Source organism: Silurus aristotelis, assembly GCF_946808225.1.
Source record: "Silurus aristotelis genome assembly, chromosome: 10".
NCBI lineage: Eukaryota > Metazoa > Chordata > Actinopteri > Siluriformes > Siluridae > Silurus > Silurus aristotelis.
The window spans coordinates 10,147,090-10,161,626 of NC_139583.1; the positions used below are offsets into that span (position 1 = coordinate 10,147,090).

A 14,537-nucleotide genomic window follows, 5' to 3' on the forward strand; every position below is an offset into this window, starting at 1 on the left:
TTCTGGAGGGCGTCTGTCTAAATGGCGTAAATGTTAACATACCTCGCCCCCTCTCTTTAACATGACATTTTGCATCATTTCTGAGATCAGTAAAGTTTTCTCTCATATTAACACCACTGTACGGTCCCTCTTTGACATCTCTCAGTTACACTATAACTACAGCAACAAGTGGCAAGTTTCCCCCTATGACATGCTCCAGAATTGCATTTTTCTTTCAACCCAAATTGCAAGACACATAAACAAACAAATTCCCAGTTCTCCCAGACTAAACAGCACATATGGAAGTGTTGTCTCAAAAGGACGTGCCCTGTTTCAGTGTGCAGCTACTGTACAGCAATTACATTTTCCCAACCAAAAACAATACATAAAAATATGTGTTTAGTTGCAGATCTACAAGTTTTGATCCTGATCTAAAACTGCAAACACTGCAACATGAGACAGCAGTGATCACACATTGGCAGAAGATCAGGTGGTGTTTGTGCACAATGTTGACATTGCATAAGATGGTGTAAAAAAATTTATAAAGTTGGAAGCAATAAGATCCCACGTCCTGAGTGTTTAGTGATTAGTGGACTGTCTTGACATACTAGATTAACATGACTGGTGGTTTTCAGCTTTTTAGGAAGTCGGTATAAGAGCTCGTAGAAAATACCACCACCTATGAAACGATTCCACATTTCAGTCGATTGCTGATGACTGATCGCTTGGATGAATGTAAATAAGTCCGTACACACTCTGTTTCCCAACCAGCAGCTCGGTGTTTCAGCCCTTCTTCACACACAGCAGCAGCGTGCTGTTCCTAATATCTTACCTTCACTGATCCTGTAAAACCGGACACGTTTTCCACTCTGATTTCTTCTTGACAAACAAATAAATTAATCCATGCCGCGTAAATATCCACCGATCATCGTCAATGTATATAGTTAATATATAGAAATCCCGCTCCTGAACACATTCACATTCATACTGAAGGCGCTAATGGACTCACCGAGGAGCCGCCGGAAGAAACTCCGTGCTAAAGAAAAGAAGGGGGGAAACAAGAAAAGTGCACGGTTGTGTTTACACAGCGAGGTGTACTATTCCATGTTTCGAAACTAAACAAAAATAGAATAGATATAATTCAGATTGTATTGCTGGTGGATATTTCTGAAAGTGCATACTGAATGTAAATAAATATTACAGTTCTTTGTGTCCCCCCTCGGAGTGGATTGTGCGTTGCATTCCCATTATTTTAATCCTATTGGTTTTCTGAGATGACGTCAGCGTGGGCGGATACAGACACGCCTGCAGGGCTGGTGAACAGGGAATGAACTGGTTTTAGTAACCGGTTGGTTTGGACTGGAGTTTACACTTTTACTCCATGTTTTTCCAAGGTTTTTTTTCTTTCTCCTAAATGTTTTGCTTGTGGAAGCCAGATTTGTTGGTCAAACCATCATGACCCATTCAATGCACTAAACTCATGCATCTGTGCACATCATGTGTCGAACAAGTGGGCTGAATATGTCAGGAATGAAACACATAGGCGAGTGCTGTTGGAAAACTAATCTTCAATAGAGTAGTGGTCTGACACGAATTTATTATGTTCCAGAAATATGTTCCAAACTTGCTAAATACACATAAATATAAATATGTCAATTTTGTTTTATAATTCTTAGATTCCGTAAAGCTGCTTTGAGACAATGTCCATTGTGAAAAGCACAATATTTGTAGTCTGAGCACTTAGTTGTAGGCTGATTTATCTTAAGTTTGTAATCTAGCATACCATTGTAGATTTATTCATTACTAGAGACTCAAAGCACTTTTGTAAGTCGCTCTGGAGAAGGGCGTCTGCTAAATGCCACAAATGCAAATGCACTATAGAAATAAACTTGAAATGAACTGAATTGAATTGAAGGAAAGGTTAACTAGACATTGTGCAGACCAGAAGGTTTAGCATGGTATTTGTTTTGTGCATGTGTTTTGTGCCAGTAATTTAGCAAAAAAATGTAAAAATAAAACTGACACACTTTATCTTCTTACCTCAGAATTGGTCAATCAGCCAATAGAAACTAAAGTTTGCTTATTTACTTTTACAGTGGCACAATGAGTCTATTATTGCTAACAATATTCACATGCTTTCCGCAAATACTGTGTGATACAATGGTATTTATAAAAATAGAAAAAAAAAATACTTAGAAGCCATCTTTATGTCGGTCAGGTAGGAGGTGTCACTTTTACATCTCTAAAGCCCATGACTTATAAATTGTCTAATAAACGTTTTACACTTTTCTGCCTACAAGCTTCATAATCTTGAGCATAATCAATATGTATTTCATTTTATACACGTTCATGTCTTCAGCACCACCCATATTATATTATAATCATATTATACTGTTTACATGATGTTTTGCACCTCTCGATTTCTGCTCTTGCTCTTTTTGCACAACATTAATTACACTCTTGTTTATAGTTCTATTTTGCACATTGTACTGTATTATACAGTAGGTTTACTGGTCGGCGATTTTATGTGTTTTGTGTATCTGTCTCACACTGTCTTGTCCTGTCTGGTGTCACACTGTCATTGTCCTTTTGTTTTGCACACGATGCACTTTATATGGCTAGGACAACTTACTTTAGTCCTTAGCTCTGTTATGTAGCTCTGTGCTCTGTATGTAGCTCTATGTTGTTTTTATGTAGCACCAGGGTTCAGGAGAAATGTTGTCACATTTCACTGTGTACTGCGTCAGCTATATATGATTAAAATGACAATAAAAGCTTTTCGACTTGATCAGGCTCTCTGGTAAAAACTTCACTTTCAGGGTAAATAGAAGTCCGTTCCAGTGTTCTTTTTGTGCAAAATAACAATTGCTTTAAATCTGACTTATTTCAAAATGTATTGCAAAAAATTAATGATCCCTAAAGAGTTCTGTAACCCCTGCTAACAAATGTAAATAATGTACATATGGCTTGTAAAGGGAGTGTCAATAATAGTTTTTGGCAAAGTTTTTGTGTGTGTGTGTGTGTGTGTGTGTGTGTGTGTGTGTGTGTGTGTGTGTGTGTGTGTGTGTGTCTGTGTGTTGTCAGTTGCACTCATGTTCAAGACCCCTCTTGACGTGTAATGTCGACCAAATGTTTTCCAGAACAATGTATAAAGGGAACATTTACTGTTCAGCCCTGCAATTAGTACAGAGTGATGAGGGACATTGAACCAGAAAGACCTCAGTGATTACATCCACTGTCAGAGGGTGATAAATTTGAGGTGACAAAGGACATGCAATAACCTTTTATCCAACCCTGCTGTTCTTTGTTTCCACGTTTAACTATGCACATAATAAAAAGATATACAGTAAATCAAGAAAAGTCAATAAGCACAGAGAATGATAGTTCCTGCAAAGACCTTTATTTATTATAAACCAAAGTCAACATCATAAAGGCTAGCATTTCTTTATTGTAGGAGAAGCAAAGAGATTTTGGTGTGACATGGAATTAATTTTAAGGTTTACCGCCCTAAATAATACATCAATCCTCTGTAAACAACAACATACCCTTTTTACATGACCCCAATAAGCTTGTTTCGGTGTCTAAGTCAAAAGCTGAGGTCATGAATTTGGCTCTGAATCGAAGACAATTTAGTGGCGCCAACAATTTTTGTTGTAAGTCTGCTACAGAGCATTACACAGAGCTGCACTTGAACATGACTAAAAGTTCTAAACATTAGATTAAGAAATTAAAAATACCCAGTTATCTGTATGCATGAGTGTTTTGATGAATGTGGAGTGGTTGTACACCCCAAACCACATAAGTGGTGTTGCTTTAACACTATCAGCACGGCTTCACTCTTCTCATTACTCAACACACCCACACTGAGCGCAATGAGATAAATAGTCTATATACTGAAATTCAGTGTGACATCCTGATAGACAAATGAAGTCTCATGGATGCAAATTGTATATAGTGTTTGACAAATGCATCAGCTGTCTGAGATAAATGAATGTACTGTATAAGAGGTAATCAAGGCTTTACGCTGAATGTGGAATAAAACAAAGAAAAAAATACCAACAAATATCTAAAAAGAAATTGGTATCACTAATCCTAGATTACTGCAAGTGTGCATTTCCTATCACATCACATTGTGAAGTACAGTATCTTAATATGCTCATTGCGGTAGCATAGCATAGCAGTTTTTATTAAAATAAGTATATACATTTTCCACTGTTAGGCAACATTAAACATAACTATCACATAACTATCTCATAACTATTATTGTCGTGGAGCATCCACAAAAAAATTTGCTCACATAACCACTTATGTTATTCTTGCACCTGCTCCCCCTTTTACTTTTCCTTGTAGGTAGCAAACAAACTTAGCTTGTTTAAAAAAAAAATTATAAAAATTTGTAAGTAAGGAATAATACATTATTTATAATAATTTATTTAGCCATAGATTATCACTGTTACTATATTAAACATTAATATCAAATCTGTAAATATAAACTTATGTAAACTATGATAAGCTCTTTCTTAAACACTCTCATCATTGCAATGCCTTTGTAATATCTAATCAATACAAACTAATAACCAAGCGAAATTATATAAACCACTTTTCTGGGTTCCATGACACTAGAATATGTCCTTGCAGACTCAAGTGCAGGAGATATGACACCATATCGAAACATCTTTTTTTTTACAGTGTGAGATACTTGAGTTATAATTGACAAACCCTTTAGCTTTTATCTTATGTAAGATATATTTATAGTTTCACAAATCATTATATGAGCCGTTATAATAAAACATTTGTGATGTCACCATCATTACAATAGAATAATTTAAATAAATAAATAAATAAATAAATAAATAAATAAATAAATAAATAAATAAATAAATAAATAATACTTTTAAATAATATTAATAATACTATTTGTATACAGAGCAGAATTTCTATAAAATCATTTAGCATTTCCTGATCCAGACATGGCGAGATGGTCTACAGCTATTAACCTTCAAGCATAATTCATGGAGAATGGCAGCAGCAATGTTTAGATAGGGTGTCCCTTGAGATCCTCTAGTGTGTGTATTATAATATCATGAAAAAGCAAGTGGTGATTTTTAAACAATCGTATGAACAAAAGAACCCAAACCCTGGTGAAACAGGGCTGCTTTGTGAAATCGTAGCCTTTTGCAAAATGTAAGGATTAAGATTACTGTTAGCTTAGCCAATTATTATGTCCTCTTTACTGTCTCATTGCATTTTACACAGTCTATGATGAGCTTACTCTATGCAAATGCTCGCATCGCAATGATCTATTGTCATCGTGCAACGGTCTGCTGACCTTTCGAATCGAAAACACTCAAGTCATCAAAAACTTGGCAATCAATCTCAGTAATAATCATATCTGCCATGCAGCATTATCATAAAAATAAATTGCACACATAAGCTGGGAGGGAAATCTGTATGAGGCTTGAGTCAATATGTTGTATGCATGTAGGTTTTGTGTGTAATCTGTACAAGGGAACAGATAATGACTTGGAATCTGAAGCCTTCCTAGTGCAGAGCTATTAAAAGAAGTTTAATGGGAGCAGTGAAGAAAGCAACCCAGAGAGAGCTTAGTGCTGATTACGTAACATTACATACACACAAGGATTCACCTTTTATTCATATAGGTGGGGCATCAAACATGTTCTTTATTTTAACACCTGCATTTCTTTAAAGGATAGTAACTACAGTAAAATAGGCATAAACATCTTGTGACACTTGCCCTTAAAAACATAATTCCCTTATGATAGAAATGATGTATGATGTCTGGTCGGAAAGCAGGGAGGAAGGAAACTCAAATAAACAAGCACCTCTGCAAATAATGAAGCGCACAACAGGATAATAAAAGTAAAATAGTGAAATCAACAGCATTGTACTTACCCTGACATTTGCTACAGAAGACGGCGTCTGTCAGTTTTGAGCTTCCTCCTCCTCTCCCGTGTATCCTTTCTCTGTTTCTCTGTTTCCGATTTCTTCTATGCTAGACCCGTGAGATGCAGACTGGTCCAGAGCGCATTGCCATGGTTACATGGAAGATGTCACATGATTTGGTTGGCAAGCGTGAGGAAAGGCAGAGCAGCCGGCAGCCCCTCCTTTCTCAGATGACGCTGAGCATCCCATCTGTTCACAAAGAGCAGCCTCCGAGTGCCCCTGCAAACACACAATGGATGTCTTAAGAAGATGAAGACGGGTGTGGCGAGCACGAGGAGGTGTGTGTATGTGTGTGTGTGTACATGGGGGGTGTTCATTTTGAAAGAGTCAGTGCACCCTAGTGAGTCTGTGTACAAAATGTACTGGTGTGCAGCAGGGCTGCCTGGATACCAGAATAACACACTAAGAAGACAGCAAGGCATTCCTACGTCCTTCCAAATGTGGCTGATTGACCCACTGGCCCTGCACACTCTTAGTAAGGCAGTTATTTATACCGAAACAGACACGAGACAGTTGCACTGCTGTTAGTCACTGTGTGAGGTTTTGGATTGTGTTTGGATATGACCCACTAAAGTGTTCCTCCATTCTACACTATTTCCTTCAATGTCTTTTCAAACAATTAGAGGATTCTAAATTTAAGAACAAGATACATTTATTTATACCAACAAGCTAAAAAAGTATATTTTTGAGAATGACAAGGTTCTTTTTTTTTAGGGTTTGAACAGTATATTAGAGTTGAAATTCAGATAGTTCTGAACATGCAAACTTTCAACTTTTATTTAAGAAGAAAATGCATTTTTATGGTATTTGGCAGAGACCCTTATCCAAAGCGAGCAACTGAGGATAAAGGGCCTGGCTCAAGGGCCCAAAAGTTGCAGCTTGGTGGTGGGATTTGAACTTCTGACCTTCTGGTGTGTTTTCTGATATATTCAGGCATATTCAGGTTTCTGATCCACATATTAAATGTTTTAAAACTCAACTGGATGATGCTTTACAGATAAGATGGAAAATGACCTAAAACATGCTTTCAAAGCAATCCAAGATTGTTTTAAAGGGAAAAAAAATGTTTTTGCAATGGCCAAGTGCATAACCTGACCTGAATACAATTGAGCAACCTAAGAAGAAGCAGGAACTCTGCAGTAAAGACATCACTTTAGGAAAAATCCAGTAACTGGTAATGTCTATGGATTAAAGTCTTCAATTAGTCACATATAACATCACAAATCTTAATTGATTTAGATGTAAATAGCCTTAAATTAAATCTAAAAAGTCTGCACTTGTGTGTTAATATTCATAACCAATTCAACTACTGGCAAAATTTAATTTGATCAACTGATTTAAAACTGTGTTTCACAGAGCTATTTCTTAATTCTGCAGTATTTTTTTTTTTAAATATATTTTCACGTTTTAGAAGTAAGAAATAAGCAATGCTTACATTAGCTCTGAACAAATGGCAGCTCTAGCAGCTTGTGTCCTTAATATGACTTTCACAATATCAACATGCACTTAAATCAGTAAGCATAGATAAGGGAATTCTCCACTTATTTACATATAATAAGGCTTCAACTACATTTAAATACATGGTGAAATTTCGGGACTTTTTACATGTTCTAAACAGGACACTGTTAGTGCATTCATCTAAAATGTTTTCGCTGGGAAAAGGCATCCATTACTAGAAGAACCAAAGTCTAACATTTTCTTTGTAAAAGCTCGATTGTTTTGTGACTCTGAGATTTTAATGTTGTATGCAGCATATGCAGAGACTTGGTGCATACAGACACTGGGTTTATCTCAGAGTGATCTAATTGGTCCAGTGTGGAGGAGCACTGGGCAAATGAAGGAGAGCCTTTGTGTCATGGGTGCGTAGGCTATATGAGTGCACTGGGATTGGGGCTGTGACATAATGACCACACAAGAGTGATGCTCTGGTCTGCTACAATGGTGGTGGATATTTGATTCCTTTTAGGGGGAAATTAGGAAGGAAAACCAGATGCATACTTTTAAAAGGGTGTGGGCAGATAATTAATTCTAATTACTACTTATGTATGTTCTGCTTCCCAATGTCAGCTACGTGACTCTTTGGCATAATGTGGACCTCTTTGAAGAGTCTGCAAGAAAATCTGGCTGTTATTAGAAATATCTCAATTGGACAAATACAGGAGGCCTGAGGTAGGCCCTCTAGTTTCATGCATTTTGAATAAGCTTTCAAACTCTGCAGTCAAACATTCAGTGAGTAGGAGCAATAAATAAAACATAAGAAGCCAGACAGCTTTCAAAAGGCATAGTCACCTAAGAAGGTTGTCTTCCCAGCAATGCAAAAGCCATACATAGCTATTGGCCCATATGAACACAATTGGTTGTGTCTGCTTATTAACTGGAAAAGGATAACATGAAAAGTACATGTCAATAGCAGATTGACACAAAACAGCTGTGGGTTTTCCTCTCAGTCCTAGATGCTTTGAATAGTAACATGTACATTCATCATAATTTATATGTCTGATCAACTGATAAGATCAAAATAAAATATTTGAGCATTGCTCCATCCGTCTTGTTATCTTAGTTGAAGACTTTTAGTACTGGGATTGTTTATTGTAATATAATGCTATAACCTATTTGTAAAGTTTGGGAAAAAGCTGAGTGAAAGCTCCAAAGAGAGGGTTATACATCCCACATAGACAACAATCCCTTTCTTTTTTTTAAAGCATACAAATAATACACTAATACACAAAGAATAAGTCTGCCAGACATGTCTTTTTGCACCTCATTAGCTCTTATACATTACTGGTGATGTTTATATGACGATCAGCACATTTCATTTCACACCACCTTTTAAATCCTGATCTTTTTTTCCAATATATACAGTACTGTGGGTATGTTTGGGGGTATAAGAGAAATAGACTGTCACAGAGAAAACCAAGAGTAGACATGTAGACAAGAGTGAGAAAGAAAGAAAAAAATGGTGGAAAGGTAGAGAAGGGAACAGGATCTGATATCCTCTGTATATATAGCACAATTCTTTCCCCCATCTCAGTTCTTATAAAGTCTAACTACGTTACTGTTTTCATGTGTTGGATTGTTTAAAGTTCCTTCTGTATATAAATGTAACCTAAATTTCAACCTCTGACTGAATTGTCCACAGAAGTTAATGAAGATGATGGAAAATTGTATTTTTTTTGTTAAGCTGCCATATGTATTATGGGGTGCTTTTGATACTGCCTGTGTGGAGTTCCATGTTTTTTGCTGACCTCCTACTGTCCAATACCTGCAATTAGCCAGACTGGCTATGCAAAATTACCCTGCATTGTAAATGTGAGTGTGTGTGGTACCCTATAATTAAACAGTGTGTAATTTCTGGTGACTTTGAAGTATTTACTTATAATATAAAGTAATGTGTAACAAAGTAATAAAATCATTCAGAGTAACTAGTTTTTTTATTTGCACAAACACACAATTTCAAGTTTATTTATATAAAGCTTTTCACAATGGACATTGTCTCAAAGCAGCTATCTATATCTATTTATCTAAATATTTAAAAATGAGTGCCATAGATTTCTAATTTGAGACATGTTTTTGATGTCTAAGAAAGAAAGATAATTGTTAGGCAGTTAGTTCCATACAGTGGCTCATAATAGACTGCAGGTCAAAAGGCCTTAGTAATGAGGCATATGGCCTTTTTGAGACCACAGCTATTGTAAGTCATTAGTCTACTACACTGCCATGACTGCAAACATAAAGCAGAGGTATTGCAGGCTTGTACACTTTAAATATTAAAAAAATGCATAAACAAACAAACTCAAAACCCTGTTTTGTATAATCTAAAATGCAGTGGTGGACAGTAACAAAGTAAATGTAATTCGTTACTGTACTTAAGTAGTTTTTCATTTAATGCATTAACCTTTACTATCCTCATAATGAGATGAGTGATAGAACTGCATACGCCCCCTTTATCTTTTGCACCTTTCCCCCCTATTTCTTTCCTCTCCTGAAGCTCCTGAAAGTTTAGAGCTTTTTTTCATCCATAATTTTAATTTGGATTCATCTCTCCTTACTGACGTGACTCCACCCAACCCCACTTCCCTTTTTCAGTGTGTGAGTGAGGGAACTTCTCCAGGCGGAGAGTGCACATTCCGAGTCCCGACCAGGTTCATTAACCTTGACATATAATAATTGACACAACTGTGCAAATGAGCGGTTTAAAAAAAAATTAATATTTTCCCCAAATGGAAGTACTTGAGTAAAGTACAGATACGTGAAAAAAACCTAATAACTGGGTATTACTTGTTGTGTTGCCTGCTGTGCTTTAGTGCATAGAGCAACAATATTTACAGTGGGTACGGAAAGTATTCAGACCCCCTTAAATTTTTCACTTTTTGTTATATTGCAGCCATTTGCTAAAATCATTTAAGTTCATTTATTTTCCTCATGAATGTACACATAGCTCCCCATACTGACAGAAAAACACAGAATTGTTGACCTTTTTGCAGATTTATTAAAAAAGAAAAACTGAAATATCACATGGTCCTAAGTATTCAGACCCTTTGCTGTGACACTCATATATTTAACTCAGGTGCTTTCCATTTCTTCTGATCATCCTTGAGATGGTTCTACACCTTCATTTGAGTCCAGAAATTTTTGATTATACTGATTGGACTTGATTAGGAAAGCCACACACCTGTCTATATAAGACCTTACAGATCACAATGCATGTCAGAGCAAATGAGAATCATTAAGGTCAAAGGAACTGCCTGAAGAGCTCAGAGACAGAATTGTGGCAAGGCACAGATCTGGCCAAGGTTCCAAAAAATTTTTTGCTGCACTTAAGGTTCCTAAGAGCACAGTGGCCTCCATAATCCTCAAATGGAAGATGTTTGGGACGACCAGAACCATTCCTAGAGCTGGCCAACCGGCCAAACTGAGCTATCGGGGGAGAAGAGCCTTGGTGAGAGAGGTAAAGAAGAACCCAAAGATCACTGTGGCTGAGCTCCAGAGATGCAGTCGGGAGATGGGAGAAAGTTGTAGAAAGTCAACCATCACTGCAGCCCTCCACCAGTCGGGGCTTTATGGCAGAGTGGCCCGACGGAAGCCTCTCCTCAGTGTAAGACACATGAAAGCCCGCATGGAGTTCTCCAAGATGGTGAGAAATAAGATTCTCTGGTCTGATGAGACCAAGATAGAACTTTTTGGCCTTAATTCTAAGCGGTATGTGTGGAGAAAACCAGGCACTTCTCATCACCTGTCCAGTACAGTCTCAACAATGAAGCATGGTGGTGGCAGCATCATGCTGTAGGGGTGTTTTTCAGCTGCAGGGACAGGACGACTGGTTGCAATCAAGGGAAAGATGAATGCGGCCAAGCACAGGGATATCCTGGACGAAAACCTTCTCCAGAGTGCTTTGGACCTCAGACTGGGCTGAAGGTTTACCTTCCAACAAGACAATGACCCTAAGCACACAGCTAAAATATCGATGGAGTGGCTTCACAACAACTCTGTGACTGTTTTTGAATGGCCCAGCCAGAGCCCTGACTTAAACCCAATTGAGCATCTCTGGAGAGACCTAAAAATGGCTGTCCACCAACGTTTACCGTCCAACCTGACAGAACTGGAGAGGATCTGCAAGGAGGAATGGCAGAGGATCCCCAAATCCAGGTGTGAAAGACTTGTTGCATCTTTCCCAAAAAGACTCCTGGCTGTATTAGATCAAAAGGGGGCTTCTACTAAATACTGAGCAAAGGGTCTGAATACTTAGGACCATGTGATATTTCAGTTTTTCTTTTTTAATAAATCTGCAACAGTGTCAACAATTCTGTGTTTTTCTGTCAATATAGGGTGCTGTGTGTACATTCATGAGGAAGAAGAATGAACCTAAATGATTTTAGCAAATGGCTGCAAAATAAAAAAGAGTGAAAAATTTAAGGGGGTCTGAATACTTTCCGTACCCACTGTATGTTAGCTTGCATAACATTATAGCTTATAGTATGTAGTTTATCATTATGTATGTAATTTGCAACAAAACAATTCCAAAATAACTAGTGTAGTTAAATTGAAGTTAAAATAGCACTTATTGATTTGTTTACCTTTAATTGAGGTGATGTCATAAAGGTTTTCTGTGATTGTACTGAACAAGTGCTGAACTGAGTTCAGCAAGGGAAAGCTCCAGTGGAGCTTAAAGGCTAATATAAAAGACATATGTTATGTTGCATATATATGTTTTATGTAATAAAAATGAGAAAAGGAACATTATAGCCATAATAAATCATAGTACTTGGATACTTAAGTACATTTAAAGGCAAATATTTTTGTACTTTTACTCAAGTGAAGGTTTAAAGGGAGCACTTTTACTTTTACTGGAGTAATATTTTACCTACTGCATCTCTACTTTAACTCAAGTACATGATTTGTGTACTTCATACACCACTGCTGAAATGAATTCTTCAAACTAGGGACAAAAGGTCACACTTGTCTAGCTTTTTCTATGGGATCAAATAAGCATTGCACATGTGCAACTAAAAACCAATGCAGAAATGTTTTTGCTGATACTAAGCTTTTAGATAGAAATTCAGAAAGAAAATCCAGATAAGGTTACTGTCATTGAAACCTGTCATGCTCTTTTTGTATAAGAGTAAGCAGAGTGGGATTATGTTGCAATGCTCTGTAACCTGCTTTGAACAGGTCATCTTTCAGAACCTGGTAAGATAGTTAATGCAAATTTGATTTTAACAAGCAAATGTGAAACAAGTTTTAATGATTAATAAATAAAAAAATGTCCTTATTATCTTTTCTGGCCACTTATAATAGTAGTAGTAATAATAATAATAATAATAATAATAATAATAATAATAATAATAATAATAATAATAATAATAATAATAATAATAATAATACATTGTCATTAAAAAAAAATCCAATTACAAGTAATACAAATTTAAGAAGACCCAATAAAAATATAAATTTTTCTCACACGAAACAAAGGATTCATCCAAACATCCCAGAATAGTTAATACTTTGATTGGTCAGTGTATTCTTTTGTCCACTCAGTTTACTGGGTCTGTGTTGAGTATTAGATCATCATCCTAGATGCTGCCTGTGGAATGACAGTGCAAACAAACCCACTATTTGTGCTGAAGCTGTCAGGCTGTAGTAGTGCACCCTGTTAAAGCAGCATTGCATAATGTTAGGACTAGAACATGCAAATGATGTGAGGTCAGAATTTGCTTTGCTTTTGGGCCTGCATTAATGGGGTTCCCAATGGTACATTTGTATTCTCTAGGAAGAATTTAGTATACAATATTAATAGAAAAACAACCTAAAATAGTTATTGGATAACTATAAAATAGTTATAGGAGATATCCAAACTAGCTATGGACACATTTTGCATAAAAGTAGATGGCCTATAATCAGTAACCACCTACCTAAAAGTACACATTTTATATATGGCAGGAAGGGATGCTAATTACATGTCAACCCAGTGTATTACAACATCAAATTGAGCAGATGAACATTTTGTTAGCCAATCAGAGAACAAGTGCTTGAAGAAATCACCAGATACATCTATAAAGTTTCACATGGGAAACATGTACAACACAACCAAAGTTGAAACAATCACTAAAAATACAATATTAACTAAAAAATAAAAAAGAAATATTCCTTTATTTTACTGAACTGCCCTTTCCACTGATTCCCTCGTCAGATTTAAAACACTTACAAAGGCAAAAACAAGTACAAAGGCAAAAAATGTACAGTTCTCACATACATCTTCCTCCTCTTCTTTTGGCTTCTTCCATTAGGGGTCGCCACAGCGGATCATCCATCTCCATACCCCCCTGTCCTCCACATCTGCCTCTTTCAAACCAATTACCTGCATGTCTTCTTTCACCACATTCATAAACCACCTCCATGGTTTCCTCTTCTCCTCCTTCCTGGTGGCTCCATCCTCAGCATTCCCCTACCGATATACCTCATGTCCCTCCTCTATGTCCAAACCATCCTAATCAGGCCTTTCTCACTTTGTCCCCAGAACGTCCTTCAAAACTCTTCTAATCTTGTCTATCCTCGTCACTCCCAGTGAAATTCTCAACATCTTCAACTCTGCTACCTCCAGCTCAACAGTTCTCACATAAATAGTGGTACTTATTTATTTAAGCTCTCAAGGTATGCGAAATACATAACTTTTCAAAATTGTGTTCTCTCCATGTTATGGCTCCCAGTTGGTAGAATAAATATATTTCTTGGCGGTCCTATTATTTGAGACACTTTTTGCTTAACCCAAAACTTATAAATCTCAATTTGTAAGTTGACTTTGCTGCAGTCCTATCCTCTCTCTAACCTAGATTCTTCTTTCTTTTTCAATACCATGACCTATTTTGCCTAGCATGAGGTATGTTAATTTGAAGGAGACTACAAAGCAATGCAGTGGATTGGCATCCCATCCAAAATGCATTCCTTCTTCGTGCCCAGTGTTTCCAGGACCAGCTTTGAATTTACCAATGATTGGAATGACCAAGAAAAGTAATTACTGATCATGACTAAATGACTATTAAGCACTTATATCAGTCACCTATTGGCACCTGCCAAATACTGTAAATGTAAATGTTTTA

General features: G+C 36.8%; 1 protein-coding gene across 49 annotated transcripts in view; it reads right to left on the reverse strand.

The window, feature by feature from the left end:
• Positions 1 to 14,537, reverse strand: part of mical3a (microtubule associated monooxygenase, calponin and LIM domain containing 3a) — a 101,116-nt gene that overhangs the window by 74,611 nt on the left and 11,968 nt on the right. For 47 of the 49 annotated variants that reach the window (XM_083551865.1, XM_083551867.1, XM_083551862.1 and 44 more), the window contains exon 1: positions 812 to 978. The gene's annotated coding sequence lies outside the window, so the exon portion shown is untranslated. Of the gene's footprint in view, positions 1 to 811; positions 979 to 5,892; positions 6,163 to 14,537 lie in introns of those variants that run through there. The other 2 variants (XM_083551868.1, XM_083551831.1) reach the window with 1 other exon arrangement.